Source organism: Capricornis sumatraensis, chromosome 23 (genome assembly GCF_032405125.1).
Source record: "Capricornis sumatraensis isolate serow.1 chromosome 23, serow.2, whole genome shotgun sequence".
In the NCBI taxonomy this organism is placed as follows: domain Eukaryota; kingdom Metazoa; phylum Chordata; class Mammalia; order Artiodactyla; family Bovidae; genus Capricornis; species Capricornis sumatraensis.
In genome coordinates this window covers 43751160-43773512 of record NC_091091.1, presented here as the reverse complement: position 1 = coordinate 43773512, position 22353 = coordinate 43751160, and the positions used below count along the sequence as shown (strand labels likewise).

Below are 22353 nucleotides of genomic sequence, written 5' to 3'. Positions count from 1 at the left end.
CCACTTCCTTGACCTCGGGCAGCCCGGTGGTTTCCTGGAGCAGCCGCGCCCGGGGCCACTGCGGCCGGGCTCGGGGTCCCGCTGAACCTTCCTTCTCCATGAAATCAAGCAGGCTGGGCCGAAGAGCCCGGGAGAGCGGTCTCCAGATGCAAAAATACAACAGAGGGCGCAGAACCCACCAGCGCCGTGGCCTTGAATATCAATGCACGGGCTGCTCCAGACCACCAAGTTCGTTAAAAAAAAAAAAGTCTCTGGCAGGGTGTCACTGGCAGACTTGAGGGGTTTCGGTTTGCTTTCTATTCGGAATCACCGCAGCTCACATTTCGTGTTGACTTGGAACGGGAGGGGGCGGGAACCAAACCCACCGCTCGGCGCGCACGCCTTGGTCTCACATTCCAGACCCAAGCTGATGTGTGTCCGCGCGACATGGGGCGGCGGGGAGGGGGGGGGGCGGGGGGGCGGGTTCTCTTCGGTTGTTTTATTCGCCATCCGCACGTCACTCCCAAAACTTTTCCTCCCTGTGCTCTGGGAGTCAGGTTGACGCGCCCCGCATGCCGGGCTCCGGGCGCGGGGCTAGGCGCGCTCCCGCGGAGCCGGAGCCGCAGAGGCTGGGCTGCCCCCGCCGCCCCCAGGCTGGACTCCCGCTTCTCAGGTACAAGTTGGGTGCCAGGCGCGGCGCGGGGGCGGCCACAGGCGGCGGGTGGGTGTCTGGCCCCGAGCTCCGGCGCCCCTCCGCGTTCCGGCCGGGCAGCGCCGGGGTCGGCCCGGGCTGGGCGTAGGGAGTCCGGGCCGGAGGAGGCTGCGCGCAGCCTCACTCCCCGCGGCGCTCCCCGCGCGGTGGCGGCGGCGGCGGCGGCGGCGGCGGCGGCGGAGGCGGCGGCGGAGGCGACGACGGCCCAGGCAGACAATGAACTTGCGAGCGCGCGCAGAGCCGAGGCAGGTTTGGGCCCCGCGACCCTCGGCCCAGCCTCACCGAGGCAATCGCGGTCTCCAGCGGAGGGCGTCCCCTCGCCGCTGATCCCGGCCGCGCTCTGGGCGCCCCGCGCGCCGGGGACCCCGCGGGAAGGGCTGCTCGGAGGCGGCGGCGGCGGCGCCAAGGGCTCGCACGCCCCCCTCTCCCGCTAGGGAGAATGCGATCGGAGCTCGGGGACCGGGGACTCGGCGAAGGGGTGGTGGCGCTGCGAACAGCTGCCTCTGGGCACGCACAGGCCGGCTGTCCAGGAGAACGGCCCCAGGAGTCGGAATGGGGGTGCGGGGGGCGCGCTCTGCAGGCGGAGGACCGACTGACCGACGGATCGGTGCTTTCTCCCTAGGAGCGCGCGTGGGGTGAAGGTGGGGGTGGGGATTCCCCAGCCACGCGCTCCGCTCCCCGTCGCACTTCGGGGAAGTTTCCAGGTGCGGCCCGGGGCACGTTGGTGTGTTTGCTATCAGCCACTCTCTCCCCGACTCGGGTTCGGGGCCACCTTCCTGCCCTGGCTCCAATTCCGCAGCCGCTCCGGGCGGCGAGGCGTGGGGTGGGGGATCCCAGGCGCGGAAGCCCGTGGGACCGGGTTCCGGGAGGGGGACCTCGTGGGCGGGCCTGGGAGGAGACGGGGGCGCGGCGAGGCCCGGAGCGGCCTGAACTTTTGCTCCCCGCCTTCTTCCTCCGGGCCCTCCGCCCCCTGTCCCCTCCCAGCGCCCCGCCGCAGCTCCGGAGGCGGTGTGACTTGGGAGGAGCCGAGGCTTCCCGGCGGCGGCGGCGGCGGCGGCGGCGGCGTCCCCAGCCGGCCTGGGCGCGGCGAGCCGAACGCTGCAGGTCTGAACCGAGCGGCGCGGCGGGGCGGCGGGGGCTGCGGGGCGGCGGAGCTGCGGGGAGCCGGGGTGGCATCAGCCCCGGCGAGGGGGCGACGCCGCCGATCGGGATGGAGCGCGAGTCTGTTGGGTTATAGGTGCGGGTGGAGAGGACTCGGCGGCCGTGGGCTGATGGGGGACGGGTCGTGGCGCAGGTGGCCCCCTTGGAGTCCTCCTAAGATCGCAGGATGGAGGCGCCCGGGAGAAGCGAACCTCGCCTTTGGGAGAATGAATGAAGCGCTGTGGAAGCGCCTTCCGACTCCTCCGGGCGAACGGATTGGCCGGCGTGCGCGCGTGTGTGTGCGTGTGTGTTTAGGATTCAGAGCCGCCAGGGTCCTGGGCGCGGCTGCTTGACCGCCCCGTCGCGGTCCTGGCCCCACGTTGCCCGTCCGCCCTCCAGCCGGGGTCGGCCCGCGGGGGCTGGAGCGGCGGGTACAGACTGAAGGCTGAGGTTCGGGGGCTGGCTGTTGGCAGCTGGACGTCCGCGCCTGGAGTAGGGAGGTTCGAGAAAGAGGCAATAAAGCCTGGGGCTGAGCCCAGCTTCCCCGCCTCCGGCCCCGTTTTCCCATTCCCCGAGGCCCTTGCTGCATTCACGTTGGGTGAGCTGATGGCACGGAGTTTGGGGGAATGAAGTTATATCTCAAGGAAGCCCCAGGACGCCCCGCGAAGGGATGTGGCGCGCTGTCTTGTGAGGCTGAGCCGAGGGGTTTGCAGGGCCCCAATTCTTATCAGCTGCGGTTCTAGAAGGACACCCACCAGGTGACGGAGCAGAAGGGCAGTCCGGGGCGCACCTCCTGAGGCACCCGGGGGGAAACTGAGGCCTGGAGATTTGCCCCAAGTTCCTCTAGAACTGCCCTCCTCAACACACAGCATTTTCCACGCCCAACTTTCCTACTCCCCTTGCCCCAGTGGTGCAAAATCAGGAGCCCCCCCCCCCCCTTCCAGAACATGGTTCTTGTTAATTTTACCAACAGTATGTTGAATCCGGATGTCTTAGCATACAAATCATACATGATTTTGTTTAAAATAGCATGGGAATAAAATGCCTTTTAACTGCTGCTGCTGGGTAGTTTTTAATCAGATAGGTTTTTCAAATAGGTTTAATCAAATAGGTTTTTCTCTCTAACACTCCTGAAAGATTGGCAGGAGAATGTCCTGCCTCCTGCTGGTGGGGGGTGGGGGGTGGGGAACTGAGCCAGCAGGTGAAGCAGCTTGCCAGGCTCTCTTGGTGCATAGCTGCACAAGTGAGTCAGAAGTGGAGCTGCAGGGGGCTCTTCTCCCCCTTCCAGGTCCAGCTCCCTGGCCCTTGGAAGGAAATTCAGCAGTGTTTTTGTGTTCTTTCTCAGGTGTTTGGATGACTGCAGCGAGCAGGGTTAATTCATCCAGGACCTTGTGTTTGGAGGCAGGATGGAGAGGCTGATTTGTGCAGAGTGGATCCCCTGCCTGCCTTGCTTTCTTTGACGATCAGATGGCCAGAGGTCCCAGCCCTGTCACAGCGGCTGCTGTGAGGTCTCTGTGTCTGCACTTTCCTTCATTTCTGTTGCTGTTGCCTGTGGCCAGGAGAAGGGAGGTGTTTGGTTTTTCCACTGGCCTGAAGAAGAGAAGATTAATCCCAGTGTGTGGAAGAGGCAGTGTTTGCAGGAAAGTTTGGGCGAGGTTGGGAAGTGGACTTTGCTTATTTGGTATCTGGAGAAGGCGCAGAAGAGAAGCCCCAAGTTAACCATCTGGTCCACAGGAACCCCAGGCTCTTGGAACCTGTGCTGGTGGGTGCTTCAGGTTAGAGCTGGGCTGTGATTAGACTGTGGGTGTCCAAGGCCACCTAGGTCCTGGCTGGAGGTTGCCGGGTGCACTGGCATCCAGGTGAATCCCTGCTAGCTCCAGGGGATGGGGAGAGCTGGGGAGACTCCGGGGCTGCCCTGAGCAGGTGATCACATGCCCTACCCAAGAGGGAAGCTTTGACTCAGCTCTACCTAGCTGGGAGAAAAATTGACTTGACAAGTCTTGTTAATTTTCAAGGGAATTCTCAAGCTTGAACATTTAAGTGTGGGCTCAAATTCTACAGGGAAAGGAGACGGTTGGGAGTGGGCGCTCTGCCAAGAAGTCTGAAGCTTGACATCTGGTCCTGAGTTTGCGTATTGGAAAGGGTGTCCCACCATCAGAGAAGTGTGACACGTGATAAGGATATGGAGACCACAGCCCCGGGCCAAGGGACTAGAATGACGGACGCCCTCTGTGCCTGTGGCCAAGTGCCAGCCTTCGTGTGCTGTGTGTCATGCATCCATTCAATAGCTGTCTAATGAACACCTGTCTCAGTTGGTAAAGAATTTGCCTGCAATGAAGGAGACCTGGGTTTGATCCATGGGTCAGGAAGATCCCTTGGAGAAGGAAATGGCAACCCATGCCAGTATTCTTGTGTGGAGAATTCCATGGACAGAGGAGCTTGGTGGACTTCAGACCACGGGGTCACAAAGAGTTAGACACGACTGAGGGACTAACACCTTCACTTGCCATATGGAAAGAGGCACTCTGCATAAAACTTTTCATATCATTTCATTATTGAACAGTATACATTGATACAGGGAGAAGACAGAGTTCCTGCTCTTCTAGGAAGGGAGCAGGCAAAAATTTCTGTGCCGGGTAGATAGTTGAGCAGTGAGCTGCATTAACAACTGGGAGAGTAAGGCCAGGAAAAAGGCCAGTGAGGGGTGGGTGGCCTGGGAGTCTTTTCTTACCGATGTGGGAGTTGAGGCGCGGAGCAGTGAGTCTCAAGTCACGGAGCCCAGAAGTGAAACATCAGCCCAGGTCTCCAATGCTCCGGCTACTGGGCTGGCTCTTACATCCCACCCTGCCAGGCTGGAGCCTCTTGGAATCTCCCAGATGAGTGGATACCCCCTGTGCTGGGCAGCTTTTGCTTCCTGCCCCCCAGATCCAGACCCTGTCCTGGTCCCCAGGCGTCAGCAGTTCCAGGATTACAGAGGCACTGTTTGGAACCTGTTTGTATGAGAGACGAGTTTCCTTGATCTATGAATAAAAGCAGAAACTATTTAGAAACGTAGCTGGCCTGGGAGCGTCGTCGTGTGAGCATTCCGTCACCAGGCATCTCTTGAGCGGCACGTGATGTAGAAGTGGTGCTCTCAGTCATCAGCTGGTGAGGAAAGTGGGGCTCCTCAGGGGACGGTGGCTGACTTCCGCCCTAACTGCGCTGCTTTGCTGCGGATTCAGAGCCTGTCTTCTCACTTAGCGGACGACGTATTGGGGGACTGTTTTGACTTGCACAGGGTGTTTCTTTATTGTTCTCAGGTGCTGAGGTCTGATTTCCTTCCTGAGAGGCTCCTCCGTTAAAACGAAGTGCTAGGACGGGATGATTAAAATGTGTAGACCTGGGTCTTCATGGCGTGAAATGAAGCGCAGCGGTGGCTGTTATCTAGTGTGTGTATCCAGTGTCCACATCTAGGAAGAAAAGTAAAGGGTCTGTGTTCATTCGGGCCAATACAGAATATTTTTAAGTACGGGCTTTGGGGAGGAAGACATTTGGTCCTAACAGCCGTCCTTTGCTGGGTCCCTACCGGTTCCCAGCTTGCCCTGTGCCAGCCTGGTCAGACAGGTCTCCCTTTGTCTCAATCAGAGGGTGGGGAGGCGGTTGGAGACCACAGGGCCTAATCATTCAGCCCTCCGGATGTGCAGGAGGTCGGATCACAGAATGGCAGTGGAGGCAGGAGAGACACAGGGTCGGGGTGGGGAAAGCAGCCATGGCTCTCGAAGGGGAAGGCGGTGATGAATCAGCAAGTGGGGTGGGGGTGTGGCAGAGGAAAGCAGGTTCTCGGTCTCTGTTGATTTCGAAAGGGATGTGGAGGAAACGCGAGCAGCCTGTTTCATCAGCGTCAGCCATATGCGGCATTTATGTCTTCCTCCAGGTGCAAGCCCAGGGCCAGGTGCGTGGGGGCCACGAGGCAGAGCTTAGAGCAGTGGGCCAGGCAGAACTTGGCATGAGTCAGATCACGTAACACTGCCCAGGGTGCAGCAGTTGCTAGGTTAGCGCGGCTCTGAGACTGGAGTGGCCTGAGGCCACTTCACCCCTGGCCTGAGAGCTGAGCCAGGTGTTATTCGCTGTTGTGTCCCGCTCTTTGTGACCCCATGGACTGTAGCCCGCCGGGCTCCCCTGTCCAAGAGATTCTCCGGGCGAGAATCTGGAGTGGGTTGCCATTCCCTTCCCCAGGGGATCTTCCCCACCCAGGGATTGACCCGGGTCTCCTGAGTCTCCTGCATTGCAGGTGGATTCTTTACCGTCTGAACCACCAGGGAAGTCCTGCACAGAACACTTAATACCTGCTTGGAGTGGTGCCTAGCATACAGTAAGTGCTTAATATACATCAGCTCTAGAGCTCATTACTGGGGATGGGAGAATGTCTCTGAGCTCCCTGAAATTGCTTGCCCAGTGTTTTTTTTTTTTTTTTTTTAAATGTAGCTGTGTATGTTTCCTGGTGGAGGAGGGGAGCATGACTCCTAGCATATTCTACCTCAGAGAGCTTCTCTGACACCCCAGGACGCCTTGGCCTCTAGTCAGGCTGATTGCTTCATCTCTCCCGGCAAAGAGAGGGCTACATCCACAGCCGCCCTCTGAGATGCTTCCAGCGGACGCCGTGGACAGGCAGCCGGTTGGTTTGGCTGTGCCTCTGTGTAGTGGTGATTAAGCCGGGGGCAGATCAGGGGATGTGCTGGGGAGGCCAGCTTTCGAATGTTGCATTCCTGAGCCCCACTCCAAGCTTCAGAGAGTTCTGAGTGGGTGTGCGGGGGCCTTCTTGCCCGGGCAGGCTCGTCCTGACACCCATGCTACATTTCTAGAATTTGTCCAGGTCCAGGCCTTCCAGGTCTCTGAAGCAAGAAAGGCTGGCAGATCCTCAAAAGCAGAGAGTGTCATTATAATGGAAACCTGGATGCTTTCCAGAACTGTGCTTGTGATAAAAATATTGAGACAGGCCGCCTCGTCATCCAGGTGCCTGGAAAATACCCCAACACGGGCACATAAGTAGATTACAGGGCTGTACTGTGCTCAGTCACCTCAGTGGTGTCTGATTCTTTGTGACCCCATTGACTGTAGCCCACCAGGCTCCTCTGTCCAAGGGGTTCTCCAGGCAAGAGTACTGGAGTGGGTTGCCATGCCCTCCTCCAGCAGATCTTCCTGACCCAGGGATTGAACCCATGTCTCTTACGTCTCCTGCGTTGGCAGGCTGGTTCTTTACTCACTAGCGCCACCTTGCTGTTCAGATGCTCAGTGTCCCACTCTTTTCGACCCCATGGACTGTAGCATGCCAGGCTTCCCTGTCCTTCACCACCTGGGCAGGTGCCCTTATTTTTCCCTATGACAGGCAAGAACCTGGTGGATTTACATCTTCTCCTGAAATGGAATATGTGCCTGCTGACCCTTTTTGCTCCCTGTGATTGAGAAGATATTGGTGTGACCTCAGAGTGGGAGAGGCCTCGATTGATGGCGGGTCCCTTCCTCCCAGGGTAGCCCTGGATCTCGGGGAAGTTCTGACCTGCTCTGCTTGCCCTGAGGGGGCCGGGGGCCCATAGCGCATTTGCTGTGAGGTTGGAAGGTGCGTTTCCGAGTCTGAGAGGCCTGTAAAGCTGTGTTATTGTCTCACTCCTTGTTGAAAGGGGTCTGGACTGCTGTGTCTCCGCTTTGTGACATGTGTTAGCTGATATGGGCTGAATGAGGCAAGTTTGACCAGCACCTTCATTTTCCAATCCACCAAAGGTTTGGTGCCCACCACACGGATGTGCATTTAACCCGAGTGTTGAATCCCTTATCCCCTTGGAGAGGCAGCCTAGGTGGTGGGGTGAGCCTGGACACCATGTGGACCTGGGCTTGAGTCTCTCCTGTGTTTCTTTGTTCCATTATTGTGACCCTGGGCCAGTGGTTACATCTGCTTGGTCCTCAGTTTCCTTATCTGTAAAGTGGGGTTGATAATCTCTATCTTGTTTTTGTAGCGTAGTTTGGGTACCAGTAGTACAAACGGGCTTCCCTGATAGCTCAATCGGTAAAGAATTTGCCCGCATTGTGGGAGACCCCGGTTCGATTCCTGGGTCGGGAAGATCCACTGGAGAAGGGATAGGCTACCCACTCCAGTATTCTTGGGTTTCCCTAGTGGCTCAGCTGGTAAAGAATCCATCTGCAGTGTGGGAGACCTGGGTTTGATTCCTGGGTTGGGAAGATCCCCTGCAGAAGGGAAAGGCTACCCACTCCCATATTCTGGCCTGGAGACTGACTGCTCTATGGGGTCCCAAAGAGTGGGACACGACTGAGTGACTTTCACTTTCTTTTCACAGTACAAATTAGGGTTCAAGGGAGCCCCCCAAATTAAACCCCTCTTTCCTGGCCAAGTTCTGAACCAGTGGAGAGAGGGGAGGAGAAAGATGCATAAAGACAGAAATGCAGTATTTGGTCCCAACTGAAGTGGATCTTGGAGAATGTGATTGAACCAGTGGGCATGTGGGCATCGCATACCTGAAGTGAGAAGCGGGCAGTGAGGCCCACTGACCTCCCCTGAGTTGCAGGCCAGTGGGAAAGCGGCAGTCTGTTCCGCTGCGGCAGCCTCTTCCGGGGCAGCCACCACTGCCCACCCCCTCCAACCCAGGGCAGCCAGCAGGGGCAGTGCTGACTCTGTGTGGGAAGAGACGAGGCCAGGCTCTTCCTTGCACGCTGCTGGGATGGTGTGGACCTCACCAGGTGGAGACACAGTCGTGGTACACAGGCAGCACTGTCTCCAGGAGGAAGGAAACATTTGGAGTCCCCCCGGGCCCCCCACCTCCCCTGACCCCTCCACCCACCCAGAGCAAATGATCAGTGCTGAGCCCAGGGCCTGACCCATGGAGGGGTCTCACACGTGGCACCTGTTAGGTGCAGAGTTGATAAGGACAGCATTAGATATGCAGTCGCTAAGGTCATCGAGGTTAGGAGGTAAGCCTGTCAACTGTGTTGCTATCTGCAGAGCATGGCAGTGATGAGTCAGACTGAGGGAATGATCAGCCTTTGACCTCAAGGCTGCATTCTAACTGTAACACAAGGGTAATTTACAAGGAGGGGCAGAACCACTGGTAGACTGACCACCTGGTAGCCTGAGTGTGAGACTTTTCTGCCTCCTCTTGGTCCCCTGCTCTTGATTTCCCCCTGAACCTTCGTCCAGCCGCCTGCCCCCATCTCATCATTGTCTTCTGGAAGTTTTGTGAGTAATGATTAACCATCTTTCCACATCCTTCCATCCAAATGTTACCGTTCTCCTCTGAGTATCTGCAGGGATCCTCTACTGAACTTGACCTTGACCCCATCCTCCTTTTTACCATGATCTTTCTAGTATTCCTGGGTGTGGTCCACTCACCCGGGCCTGGTGAGCCTCTCAAGGGTGAGAGGCTGTCTGGGGGTCCGGTCAGTCGCGAGAGACTGTCGTTTGTTGAATTAACACATCAAGAACCAGCTTGTCCTGGAGAAAGGGCTGTGATGGATTTCATGTGGGCCTCTGAATGTACACCCAAAGAAGATGGAAAAGTTACCCCAATCTGGTAGCATGGTGCAGGAGAGTTAGTGCTTATCAGTAAATTTCAGAAGGAGTCAAGAGCCTAATGTACTAAACTGGGCTTTCCTGACATTAGGTTTTGGGCTATTAAAAGGTAGTAACCACAGTTTTTTTGTGTGGCTTGAGAGTCTTGGGGAAAAATACTATGGAAATTTGTATCTCAGGAATAGAAGCAGGAGCCATTAACTCAGGCAAGAAATGTGGGAGCTGTTAGTGTTTCTTATAGCCGGTATAAATTGCTTGTCATTAAGTTCCATGCTCCTTTGTTTGGAATGTAAATATTTGCATTAAAAATATAAAGTATGTCCTGGAGTGTATTTATAGAGACCATAATTTCCAAACTGAAAATCAGACTATTGGTCTACAGAGGATTGTTCCCTCTGATTCGTGAACCTGTTTATATAAAGAGCCTTCCAAATGCACACACGCAGAGCTGCATTTGCTTTGTGCACATCAGGGATCTCCAGGATTACAAGAAAGCGGGTGGCCCCGGGGAACTGGGCCAGTCAGTGGGGTTTCCCAGTAGACACTTGTGATCATGCCATCTGTTAAGTTGCAGCCACCCTGGGCAGGGTGAAGTTTTGGCCCAGGTTCCGTGGGACCAGCCGGCTTCCCTGCCTTCAGTTTCCTGGACATCCAGGTGGGAGTCAGCTGCAGCTGGCTCGTCTCTGAGTCGCGTAACCAGACACTCGATTTCAGAATCACTGTTGCTTTAAGAAGATGTGGGGAAGAATTCAGGATCGGTGGTTCTCTTTCTGTGGTCTCGTTTCAGGTTCAAGGTTGAGGGCCTCCATCGGATGTCATCCTCCGGCAGATTCTTGGGGCCGTTTAGCTTTTTAATTTTCCATGATGAACAGCGCAGACTTGTCAGATGTTTGCTGGAGACAGGATGTCAGCACCTATTCACTCTCTGCCCTCTTCTTTGGAATGAGAGACTGGTGGCTACAGTCAGGCTGGGCCGGGGCCTCTGTTCCTGGCATTGTGTGTGTGTGTGTGTGTCTGTGTTGGAGGGAGCAGGGTTATTCTCGAGGGGGCAGCCCTCGCTGGAAAGCCTTTCTCCAGTTTCTCAACAAATACAGAGGGTCGTCTGGTCGGTGGGAGCGGGCTGACCTGGTCTATAAGTGAGCTCTGAATCCAGGCTGTCCCCCACCTGGAAACCCCCCTATCATCACAAGGTGATGAAGGACAACTGAGTGGGGATTCAGGGGGATCTTGGCAGGACGGGGGGTCCCCCTGCTCTGGCCTCTGGTTTTCTGGTACCAGCACCTCCTTTGCCTGGCATCCCAGACCGCCCAGGGCCGTTCTGTGGGGTGGGGTCAGCTCCATCTCTCCCCCTGTGTGCTGTTGCTTTAGGACCAGGACTCAGCTGAAATGGCAGGAATCCTTCTCGGTCTCGTACGGGGCCTGGTGTCCTGGCTGTAGGACCTTCAAGCATCTCTCTGCTTGGGGTCCCAGGATGCCAAGCCCCACTCAGGGGAGGAAGTAAAACAGGGTGTTGATCTGAGGGGAGGGGCGTGGCGAGCCAAGTCATCAACCTAACCATGCCCCGTGCACCATCCAGGGTTAAGCACTCAACTTCTGCTGGTTGCCTCTTACTTTGACCCGTCAGTATTATCTGAAAGAAATACCCTCTGGGCTTAGAAATGGTGAGGCCTTAGAGAGGACCATCTTCCTGCTTACCTGGATGTTCTTAACTGGGGGACACTCACAGTTGCCCTTTCTGTGGTCAGCTGTAGCCGGACCCACATGTTGTGACCTTCCCTTATTCTCCCACAGTTCTCGGTCATGGGAATAGTTCCAGGAAGGCCCCAGCCAACCCCATATCAGACCAGTAATCCACCCGCGCTGTTTTGAAAGTCAGAGGAAATAGCTGCTTTTAGGACATGTTGAATTTGCTGAAGAAAGTTGTCAGGAGCGCTAAATGAGAGGATGAAAGAACACTCAGAATGATGGAATTGGGATCAGCCTGACATCTGTGTCGCCCTAACTTTGAAAGCTATTTATACTTGTTCCGTAGCAGTTTCTGTGAGAAATTAGAAAGATACACAAAAGGGAAGAGGGAGCTTAGCAAATGTGGCCTCTTCATTGGAAATAGCAAAAAAATCCTTTGCTTACTGGTTGGCTGTTGAGAATCCACGCAGCTTTCGCATTGTTCACAATTTGGTTCTGAGAATAAAAATGATGTATTAAAGAGTAGATGAAACCTCAGTTGCCATTTCAATGGTAGAAAATAAATTTGCTTTTGGCTGTTAAAACTGAAATAAATCAATAAAAAAATGCAAGCCTGCCCACTTTCAAGTCAGCAGTTTTTGTGTGTGTGTGGTTTATGTATCTTTGGATCAGTTATGAAGCCGTGGAACTGTTTAGGGAGAGTGTGTGTGTGTATGTGTGTGTGTGTATTTATGTTATATATATTTACTTTACAATGTTCTCATTTGATTTATTTTTCAAAATCATGCAACAGATTTTTTTTGTCTATTCAACCTATCCTTTTTATAAAACAGCTTTAATGAGATGTAATTCACATGACATAAAATTCGCCATTTAAACCATACAGTTCAGTAGTTTTTAGTAGATTCACAGATGTGTGCAACCAGAACCATGTTTTCTTTTAGAGCAAGTCCTCATATTAAAAGGAAACCATTAGCTGTTAGCCCCCTATCTCCCTATTCACCTCCCCCACCCTAAGCAACCAAGAATCTACTTTATTTCTGTTCATTTCTTTATTCTGGACCTAAGATGAATGGAATCACATAGGATATGGTTTTTTGTGTATCTGGTTTCTTTCGCTTAACATCATGTTTCATGGTTCATCTATATGGTGGCTTATATCAGTACTTCATTCCTTCATATGGCCACATGATATCCCACTGTATGAACAGGCTACATTTATCCATTCATCTGTTGATAGAGTGGTACCACTTTTTGGCTCTTAGGGATAATGCTGCTATAAACATTCATTTACGAGTCTTTGTGTGGACATGTTTCCATTTCTAGAATTAAATTTTTTGAGCTATCTTTACTTGTTTTCCATAATTCATTTACTTTTTTATATGCTCTTCTCCTGGCCCTAAAGGAGGACTGATTCTCAGATGAGGTTCTGATTTCCCCTGACTTGTCTGAATGTTAGAGCTTGCAAAGGCCTTCAGGGGAACATAGTTCTGCCCCATTTTGCAGATGGAGAAACTGAGGCACAGAGAGGCCACACAGAGTCAGGATTGAATCTGGGTTTTCAGAGTCGATTCAGTTACCCTCAGCATTCTCCCTGAGCCCTTTTACTAAGCGGCAGGTCATCCTCTTGATTGGCTGGGGATGGTAAACTCAGGCTGGTTGGGCGGACAGACGGTGACCACCTGGCCCTCGCCCGCTGTCCTAACACCCTCTGACCTGCAGAGGCCCCGCAACAGCTCATCCTCCACCAGCTGCCAAACGAGAGCTGCAGCTCGTGGCTTGTGGCGCCAGTGCCTCCTGAGTTCTTTCCCTGCAGCAGTGGGAGGCCAGCGCTTATCCGGGGAGTAATTAAATTAGGAACCAATTCAGAGAATGAAATTTTATCTGATCTGGCTGAGCCCATAAACACGGGGCTGTGCTTGTGACTCCAGGGTACATTATGAAGTTGATTTTTAAAGAGGCTGGGCCACAACAAGGAAGGAAACGCACAGGGCTAGCCGGCAGCTCTCCCATGCAGGGGTGCTGCAGTGGCTGGGGGTGCATTCCCGGGTCTTGAGCCGAGTCCCCAGGCTAGCTTTTGTATTGTGACTGGAATGTTCTCGGCGCTTAGGAAGGCTCACCTGTTGAGATCCTCCTGGATCCATTTCATGCTCTTCATGTTGACACCGCAATGCACCTCTATAACTACATTCAGAGGGAACTTTGCTGGAAGCTTGTTGGTTCTAAATGCAGGTTCTAAATCTAAAGCCCTATGGGGCTTTTTAAAAGAAAACACATATTCCAGTTCTGCGTGAGCTCTTCAGGAGTGGGCCCCAGGTGTCTGTGTATGTGTATGCTCGTGTGTGCGCTCGTGTGTGCACGTGGGTGCTCGTGTTTGTACGTGGGTGCGAGCGTTAAGCTCTTTAAGATGGAACGTAGTAGTGATCACAGCTGTTCTTCTGAGAAGGATTTCCAGTTCTTCTGTGGCAAAGATGGGGGCCGGTAATCTGCAGAGATCTCAGGAGCGAGCCTCTTTTATCCTCCGTCTGTCCTTGACTGTGACTTTCTTTGGGTTTTTTTTTATTGGATTCCCTGGATGTAGCTAGCATACATGTTCCATCACTGCAGCTTCCGTGGGATTTTAGCTCTGGTTTTCTTTTCTGCGTGAATGGCCCTCATCTCCACAGGGGCCCAGCTAGGGGCCCAGCTAGGGGCCCAGCTAGAGGCCCAGGAGTCACCTTTGGCCTTTAGCATGTCGCTGCAGGAATTACCTCCGTTCCGTCTCTGCCATCAGAAGGTTATTTGTCCCTTTAGGATAGGAGGTGTGTCTTATTCAAGGTTATATCCCCAGGACGCAGGCCATGGGAAAGAACGGTTGGCTGGATGGACAAGTGGCTGAAAGGAGGAAAGGCAAAAATACGCTGAATCGCCCCTTGATCCTGCAGCTTGGCTCAGGAAAACCATTTGGGAGCCTGACCCTTCATCTTCAACTCTTCTGACTCAGGCTCTGCCCCCCCTTTATGAGTCACCATCCCGTGATGGAGGACCTACTGTGTGCCCAGCGCTAAGAGCTGAGACTCTAGCAGTGACTTGACAAACAGGGTCCATCTCATAGACAGGTTCATAAATATCAGAGAACAGACAATAATAAGTGCTACATGTTAGGGGGTGACTGGGTGATTGGAGAAGGCCTTTCCAGAAAGGTGACGTTTAAGCTGATTCTTGAACGACAAGAAGGCACCACGGTCTATAGCTCAGAAAGGGCATCCCAGGCAGAGGGAACAGCCAGTGCCAAGATCCCAGGAGGGCATCAGTTGATGGGATGGGATTGGGCCGGTCTGGGAGAGCAGGGCAGGGAGCTTGGTCTATAGCACACTCCGGTTGGATCAGGTGCTCTTTCATTTCCCTTTGAACGTTTTAGTCGTTCAGTCCTGTCTGACTCTTCACAGCCCCACGGACTGTAGCTCACCAGGATCTTCTGTCTGTGGGATTTTCCAGGCAGGACCTGGAGTGGGTAGCCATTCCCTTCTCCAGCGGATCTTTCCGACTCAGGGATCGAACATGAGCCTCCCACTTTGCAGGCAGATTCTTTACCATTTGAGTCACCAGGGAAGCCCATTGGGGGAAGCTTCTTTACAGCTTCGCTTTCTCACTGTCTCTCATCTCTGGGTGAAGAACCCTTGTCCCATGCTGGGCTGGCCTGCAGCTGCTGTGGTTTCGAAAGGTAGGGCTAGTGAGAAGCAAAACCCCCATCCTTTCTGTGAGCTTGTGAGCAGACGTTATTTTTATGTAAGCACATGCTTGATGGGAGAAGTCTTGGGTGGGCAGCCGAAACCACACTCGTGAAAACAAGACTGAAATAGTCCGTGAAATCCCAAAGATGAGCATGTGGCTGTTCACTTGAGTTTGGGGTTGACTCCAGACAGCCTGGTTCAGGGAGAGGGCACCCTTTGGAGAGGGACCAGGGCATAGCAGTCTCCCCAGCTGGTGCGGCCCCTGCCTTGAGCCTTGCTTTCTTCCCCCGACCTTGACCAAGTCCTACCTGTCCCTCAGGACTTGACTTCCTCCGTGCCCTCATGGGGAGGTTCTCCCCCCAACCACGGCTCCCCACACCTGGCCCTGATCTCTTGATATGTTGACAGCTTGCCAGGAGTCCCCTTAATCTTTTGGCACTCCTGGATTCTGCCCATAATTTTATTTTAGTTTTTTAATTTGAAGTAATTTTAGACTCATAAGAAGTTGCAAAAATAGCACAGAGTTCTGTGTACTCTTCAACCAGCTTCCCACAATGATAACATCTTACATAACCATAGAACATTATCAAAACCAGGAAACTGACTCAGGTACAATTCCATCACTATGCTACAGACCTTGTCTGGCTGCCATTTAATTTCATTAAACCTAGGGAGCCCCAGCACTTTGGAAGCACCTTAGAATTTCATGAACTTCAGTGTTGTCATTTATCTTTTAGATTGTTTTTGGATCCCTCCCAATTGGCCATCAATTAAATTAGTTTTTATCAGATTAACAAATTCTGGAAGACCCATGGTTTATGCGTTTCATGCCTGTGCCCACCTGGAGCTTTGTAGGTGCCTCCTCCCCGGGTATGCACACAGCCTTCTTCTCTAGATCTGAGAGATTCTCAGAGACAAGGAACCTATAAGATATAGAAAATAGTTTGGTAAAATGGAGAAGGCAATGGCACCCCACTCCAGTACTCTTGCCTGGAAAATCCCATGGACGGAGGAGCCTGGTAGGCTGCAGTCCATGGGGTCGCGAAGAGTCGGACACAACTGAGCAACTTCACTTTCACTTTTCACTTTCATGCATTGGAGAAGGAAATGGTAACCCACTCCAGTGTTCTTGTCTGGAGAATCCCAGGGACGGCAGAGCCTGATGGGCTGCCGTCTATGGGGTTGCACAGAGTTGGACAGGACTGAAGCGACTTTGCAGCACCAGCAGCAGCAGTTTGGTGACATGGGCTTCACTGATAGCACAGTTGGTAAAGAATCCACCTGCAATGTGGGGGACCTGGGTTCAATCCCTGGGTCAGGAAGATCTGCTAGAGAAGGGATAGGCTATCCACTCCAGTATTCTTGGGCTTCCCTTGTGGCTCAGCTGGTAAAGAATCCGCCTGCAATGTGAAGGACCTGGGTTTGATCCCTGGGTTGGGAAGATCTCCTGGATAAGGGAAATGCTACCCACTCCAGTATTCTGGCCTGGAGATTTCCATGGACTGTCTAGTCCATGGGGTTGCAAAGAGTCAGACATTACTGAGCAACTTTCACTTCACTTTGGTGAAATAGAACCCAGGACAGGGAACTGAGAAACTTGAGTTCTGATGATAGTGACCTACATTTGGGTACTTAGTATGTGCTAGGTTTTGCATTATTCCATTTACTCTCAGCAACCTTGTGACAGACATGATTAACACCCCCATTTTACAGGTGTGAAAACTGAGGCTAGAGAGGGTCACCCTACCCAAATTTTGGTAACTTATGAATGATAAAAGTTGGGACTTGAACCCAGGCAGTCTGACTTCAGAGGTCGCTGACTTACCTTGTGGGGCTGCCCTCACTTTTTCAGGCCTCTACACTTCTAGTTCGTGTTCTCACTGACTGCTCTGTGTCCTCAGGCTGCTTACCTGATTTCTTTGAGCCTCTTTCCTCATCTGCAACACGAGGGACTTGACTGAGAAGATGTTATGTCCCTTCCATCTTTGAATGGTGAAAACAGGTATACCAGTCGAGGAGGAAACACTCCAAAGATCTGAAGGAAATTTCTACCCTGTGCCTTGTAGGTCATTTTCAGGTTGGGAAGATTTCTGCAGCCTCATGTGGTTTGATGGGGAACCTCCATTCCAATTGAATTATGCTCCAGTGCATTTTATTTTTTATTGTTTTTCATCGCACTGCATGGCATGCAGGATCTCAGTTCCCCAACCAGGGATCGAGCCTAAGCCCTTTGCGGTGGAAGCACAGAGTCCTAACCACTGGACTGCCAGGGAAGTCCCTTGCTCTGGTGTGTTTTAATTACACTGCACACAGACTGATTTCTTCAAGATGCAACATCCCCACGCAGCCTGATATGTCTGAAGCCCCTACTTTCAGCTCTGGGTCAGAGTGATGCTTGTAATAACCAGAAGATGCTGTGTGAAGCTGCTCCTGGTCAGCCTCACGGGCAGCATGAGTTACCAGAAGCCGCCAGCACGAGATGCGCAGACGTTATCAGCTGATACGTAATTGATTTGGCATCCTCTGTAAAGGCAGGTTAAAATTAAGCTTGTTGGTAAATGGTGTTTAAACCTCGCTGTCTGGGGACGAGTGGCAAAAACTAACAGAGCAAGGCACTTGTGGAAGGGCTTGATTTTTTTTTCTTTTTTCCCAGATTGTGGAATGAGTTCATCCCTCAACTATGGTAAAGATTTTCCTATTTAAAGGGGCTGGAAGTGTGTAAGCTTCCGATCATAAATTTCATAGGAGTGCCTGTGAGATAGCTAGACTGTGGGATGGCCGTGTAATCACATTAGCTTGATAAATTAAAGGTCCCCATATTTTTTAAATCATCAGGCCGAGCTGCATTAGAGTAGATACTGCGATGAATCAGAGCTATGATAAACGGGCTTGTGGAAACTCCTGGCATAGAATGGAAGGTACTAAGTCTGCAGTGATCCTGGAAAGGTCCCTGCTGAAACCAACGATGGGATTAAACCCTGGGCATCTTGCCATTTTCTAAGTATCCATTTGTATTGACATTTAATACTTTGGACTTCCCTGGTGGTTCAGCCGGTAAAGAATTCACCTGCAATGTGGGAGACCTGGGTTCGATCCCTGGGTTGGGAAGATCCCCTGGAGATGGGAATGCAAACCCACTCCAGTATTCTTGCCTGGAGAATTCCATGGTCAGAGGAGTCTGGCAGGTTACAGTCCGTGGGGTTGCAGAGTCTTAGCTGTTACATGTACCAGGAATCAGAGAAGCTCTTTGGATGTGATTTCTTTCCCTGTTGTATTACTCTTTCATTAACTCCAGAACTGGCGCTATAATTTGTAGACCTTAGTACAACATAAAAATGCAAGCCCCTAAAGGATCTGCCTGCAACACAGGAGACCTAGGTTCAATCCCTGGTCGGGAAGATCCCCTGGAGAAGGGAATGGCTACCCACTCCAGTATTCTTGCCTGGAGAATTCCATGGACAGAGGAGCCTAGCAGGCTATAAATCCATGGGGTCACAAAGAGTTGGACATGACTGAGCAACTAACACTTTATGAAAAAATTATTAAGAACTTCAAACTGGGCTTCCCTTGTGCTCAGCTGGTAAAGAATCCGCCTGCAATGCAGGAGACTTGGGTTAAACCTCTGGGTTGGGAAGATCCCCTGGAGAAAAGAAAGGCTACCCACTCCAGTATTCTGGCCTGGAGAATTCCATGGTCTGTATAGTCCATGGGGTCACAAAGAGTCTGACATGACTGAGCGACTTTCAGTTTTTCAAACCAGGGAGAGCAGAGCATTAACCAAGTGCCCCTCTGGGCACCAGGCCCCGTGTGACTGCACAGGTTGTGGCCCAAGGAGCTGGCATGAGACAGCCTGTGTCATGCCCACCCTAGACCACCTTGACCTACAGCAGCTTGTGTGCACCATAGCTTGTGAGCACCAGGAGGGCCGGGCTGCGGCCGCATCACCTTGGTTTGCTCTGCGGGCTCTGGCGGGGTTCCTGACCCCCTTCATGTTGAGGAGAGACTTGCTGAGATCAACTGGGACACAGAGGGATTGCCCCTGTCTGCTAGTGGGATTACATGTGGCTTTCTCAGAATCTGTGCATCAGAAATCTGGAAAAATCCACCTTTGGGCTCTTCAGAATGGACGGCATGAAGACCAAAACTCCTACTGTCTGCAGCTCAACTTGGAGAAGAATTCAAAGCATTTCTGGACATCTCGCATGGTTTATGTGTGTTTCTCTTTGCAGCCCTGGGGCCTTGGTCCTTAGAGAACCAGCCCCATCCCTCTGGACTTTCATCTCTGGTTGTCCCCAGCTTGGGCTCTGCCCTGCCAGCTGAGTGGAAGACCCCTGGAGAGAGTCCAGGATTCCAAGGCCACCATAGGTCAGCCTCGTCATTTCCCAGCCCTGGAGTGAAGCTGTGGAGATGGGAGGGGGTGGACGGCGCATCTGGGCGAGGAAGCGGACCCCGGCGGCCGAAGCATCTCTCCTCAGGAGCCAGTGGCTGCTGGGCTTGGAAAAGCCCCCTTCTTTGTGTGAAGCCTTTGCTCTCTCCAGCGTGTTGAGCTGGGGCTTGTATGGGCTCAGTGGGCGCCTGTTTCCTCTTAGAAGCCAGTGGAGAAGCGGAAGGTAGCATCCCCGGGCTGGCTGCCAAAGGGAGGGGAGGTTCCAGCGGAGGAGAGCTGGGACTTGCCGGGTTTACATTGGAACTGGAGATCTTGAATGAGGATTAAAGTTATTTTCTACTCGGGGAGGAGGCTGGGGCTTGCTCCACTCAGAATCCCTAAGGACAGCTCTTTAGAGCCGTGTCTCCGGGCGGCGGGGGCGGGGGGAGGGGGGATGCGGGGAGCTACTGTGGATTCCCCCGTCTTTTGTTCTCAGTTTGTACAGAGGTCAGCAGGGGTGTGAGCTCAAAGGGAGCCAGAGCGCCATGCTCGCCTTTCATTGTCACAAGCCTCTGGGTTTGAATGGGGCTGCGACACTCCAAGAAAGAAGCCGTCTTTAATTCCTGTCCTGGCTGGGGAGAAAGAGCTGCTCGGCAATCGGAGTGGTTCTGGAGGCCACATCTACCCTTGCTGAGCCCAAGACAGTCTGCAGTACCTGGGTGTCCGGAATCACATCCTCCCATTCAAGGCTGTGCTCAGCCAGGACTTAACTCACTCAGGAAATGACACGTTATCGCACCTTGGTCTGCAAACAAAAGCTGGTTTTATTCATTTTCCTTGTGAAGACATCCGCAGTCATTGTTTTTACTTTGAGAAGAGAAATAACCGGAAGAAAAGCCCACAATATTTTTATTAGCTGGTGTGGGACATTTGGATACCTTAAATAATAAGGTTGGGTTTTAAAACTATTGGGGAAAAAAAATCTTGATGTGTAAACCAAAAAAGAGAGAGAGAGAGAAACCCGAAAAGATGAATGTGAATGTGCAGAACCTCACAAATCCCTCTTACCTCTGCAAAACCTCACCAACACTGAAGTGGCCGGGATCTCATCTGTGGGGTCCACCCACTGTGTCCATGCCTCGCCCAGCCACACTGCATGGAACCTGCTGACGAATGAATGAATCGGGGTCCAGATCCCTGTTTTGGGCTGTGAGCTGGCTTTCTTGGACGATGACCTCAAATGGAAGGACACTGTAAAGACTGGTCAGTGCTTAACGTAAGTCAGTCTCCCTTCCAGCCCTGAGAGGTAGATAACCTGATCCTTGTTTATAGAGAAGCTGATAAAGCTCAGAGAAGCTTGGGCAACTTGCCCAGGGTCAACCAGCTGGCCATGGCTGGGCTGAGATTTGGTTCTAGGACTTGCCCCATGGCTGCACACCACTCTTTCTACAGAAGATGTCAGGGAGAGGAAGAAATGACACTGACCGACAGCCAGGTGTTGGAAATGTCTTGGTGTCCCCATTCTGAGCCTTAACTCACAGATTGACACAGACACGGAAATAGACAACTGGCTACCAGGGAGCTGGTGGTGGCTAAGACATGCCTGGTTCCTGCCTGCATGGAGCTCGCTTTCTAGTGGGTGGACGAGACACAAACGCTGAGTCAAGTGACTTATTTCAGCAGTGATGAGTGCCCTAAGGGAGATGAAGGGCAGGGGTGTTGCGTGCATGTGCCCATTGGTACACTGAGCAAGCATGGCCAAGGGTCCATGGAGGTGTCAGAGAGTTCCAGGGAGTGATGGAGGAAGCTGGGAGAAGAGTAAGGCACAGGAAGCTCTGAGCCCAGAGAGGAGGGAGGGATGGCCTAGCAGGCCTCCTGGATGGGCAGTCTGTGATGTTGGGACAGTGACAGGGGTGGTCATGGTGACCTTGAGTGACGTGCCAGGACCTGGGGCCTCTTTCCTTAGGGTTCAAAATGTGGTGGGCTTCTTGTCCCCTGGGCACCAGATGGGATTCCATAGTGACCAACTCTCTCCAGGATCAAAGAGCATGTTCCCTTCTCACTTTAAAACTCATGGGCTTCCCTGGTGGCTCAGACAGTAAAGGATCTGCCTGCAATGCAGGAGACCTGGGTTTGATCCCTGGGTCGGAAAGATCCTCTTGGAGAAGAGAATGGCCACCCACTCCAGTTTCTTGCCTGAAGAATTCCATGGACAGTGGAGCTGGTGGGCTACAGTCCATGGGGTCGCAAAGAGTCGGACACAACTGAGCGACTAACAGACACTTAGACCTCATAGCTGCCTGGCCTGCAGGTGGCTGCCAGGCTGAAATGGCCCCACGACATGGCCCAAGAGGACTGGGGCTTGCAGCCTCCTTGCCAAGTCCACCCTGAGAAGAACCCTTTAAGACCCTGGAAACTCTTAGAATCTGGGAATTGGAGGTCATTAGCCTCCAGACCGAGACATGGGTTGTAAAATCAGCCCTGAATGGTTATGAGCAGAGGCAGCTTTGGTCTGGTGCCTCTGAAAGGAAGTGGGCATCTCTCTGAGAACATTGTCCTTCAGGGTCAAAGCGAGAGAGTGGAATTGTATGGGCGCATTCATGCATGAGTCAAATTCCTGTGTGCCCTCTGCTTCTCTCTCAGTTTCTTATGGAACAGAAACCTACCACCACCCATTCTTTTTTCTTTTTATGAACTTTTCCCTCCCATGGAGGAAAGCAGACCTAGCTGGAGAGCATCTGCAAAGGTTCACAGCTTGATGGACTTGCATAAACAGAACTTACCTGTGTAACAGCATCTCGGTCGAGTGTGGAAACCATACCCCAGAATCGCCCAGTTCCATTCTACTCACTGAGCACCCCCCACCAGCCCCCAGTCAGGCAAGATCACCATCATCATCTCCACCACCTCTGCCTGTTTTTTATACTTAATATAAATGGAACTATGCGGAATGTTCTCTTTTGTGTCTACTTTCTTGCGCTCAGTACTGCATCTGTGAGATTCTTCCCTGGTGTTGCAGTGTTAGTTTGGCCTTACAGCCAGGGCTCTGAGCATCCTAATTCTAGTGCATGGCCTTGAGCCGCGTGAGGATGCATTTCTGCTGGGCATGGACCTACGAGTAGAATCGCTGGTCTTTGGGAAACAATGTGCTCAGTATCCGTACGTGTGGCTAGTCTTCCAAGGTTTTGTCCTGAGTACG

At 52.8% G+C, this 22353-nt stretch overlaps 1 protein-coding gene across 3 annotated transcripts in view; it reads left to right on the top strand.

Moving 5' to 3' along the window:
- Positions 1-529: 529 nt before the first annotated feature.
- Positions 530-22353, top strand: part of CHST15 (carbohydrate sulfotransferase 15) — an 80710-nt gene continuing 58886 nt past the window's right edge. For 2 of the 3 annotated variants that reach the window (XM_068961245.1, XM_068961247.1), the window contains exon 1: positions 530-652. The gene's annotated coding sequence lies outside the window, so the exon portion shown is untranslated. Of the gene's footprint in view, positions 653-1738; positions 1796-22353 lie in introns of those variants that run through there. The other variant, XM_068961246.1, reaches the window with a different exon arrangement.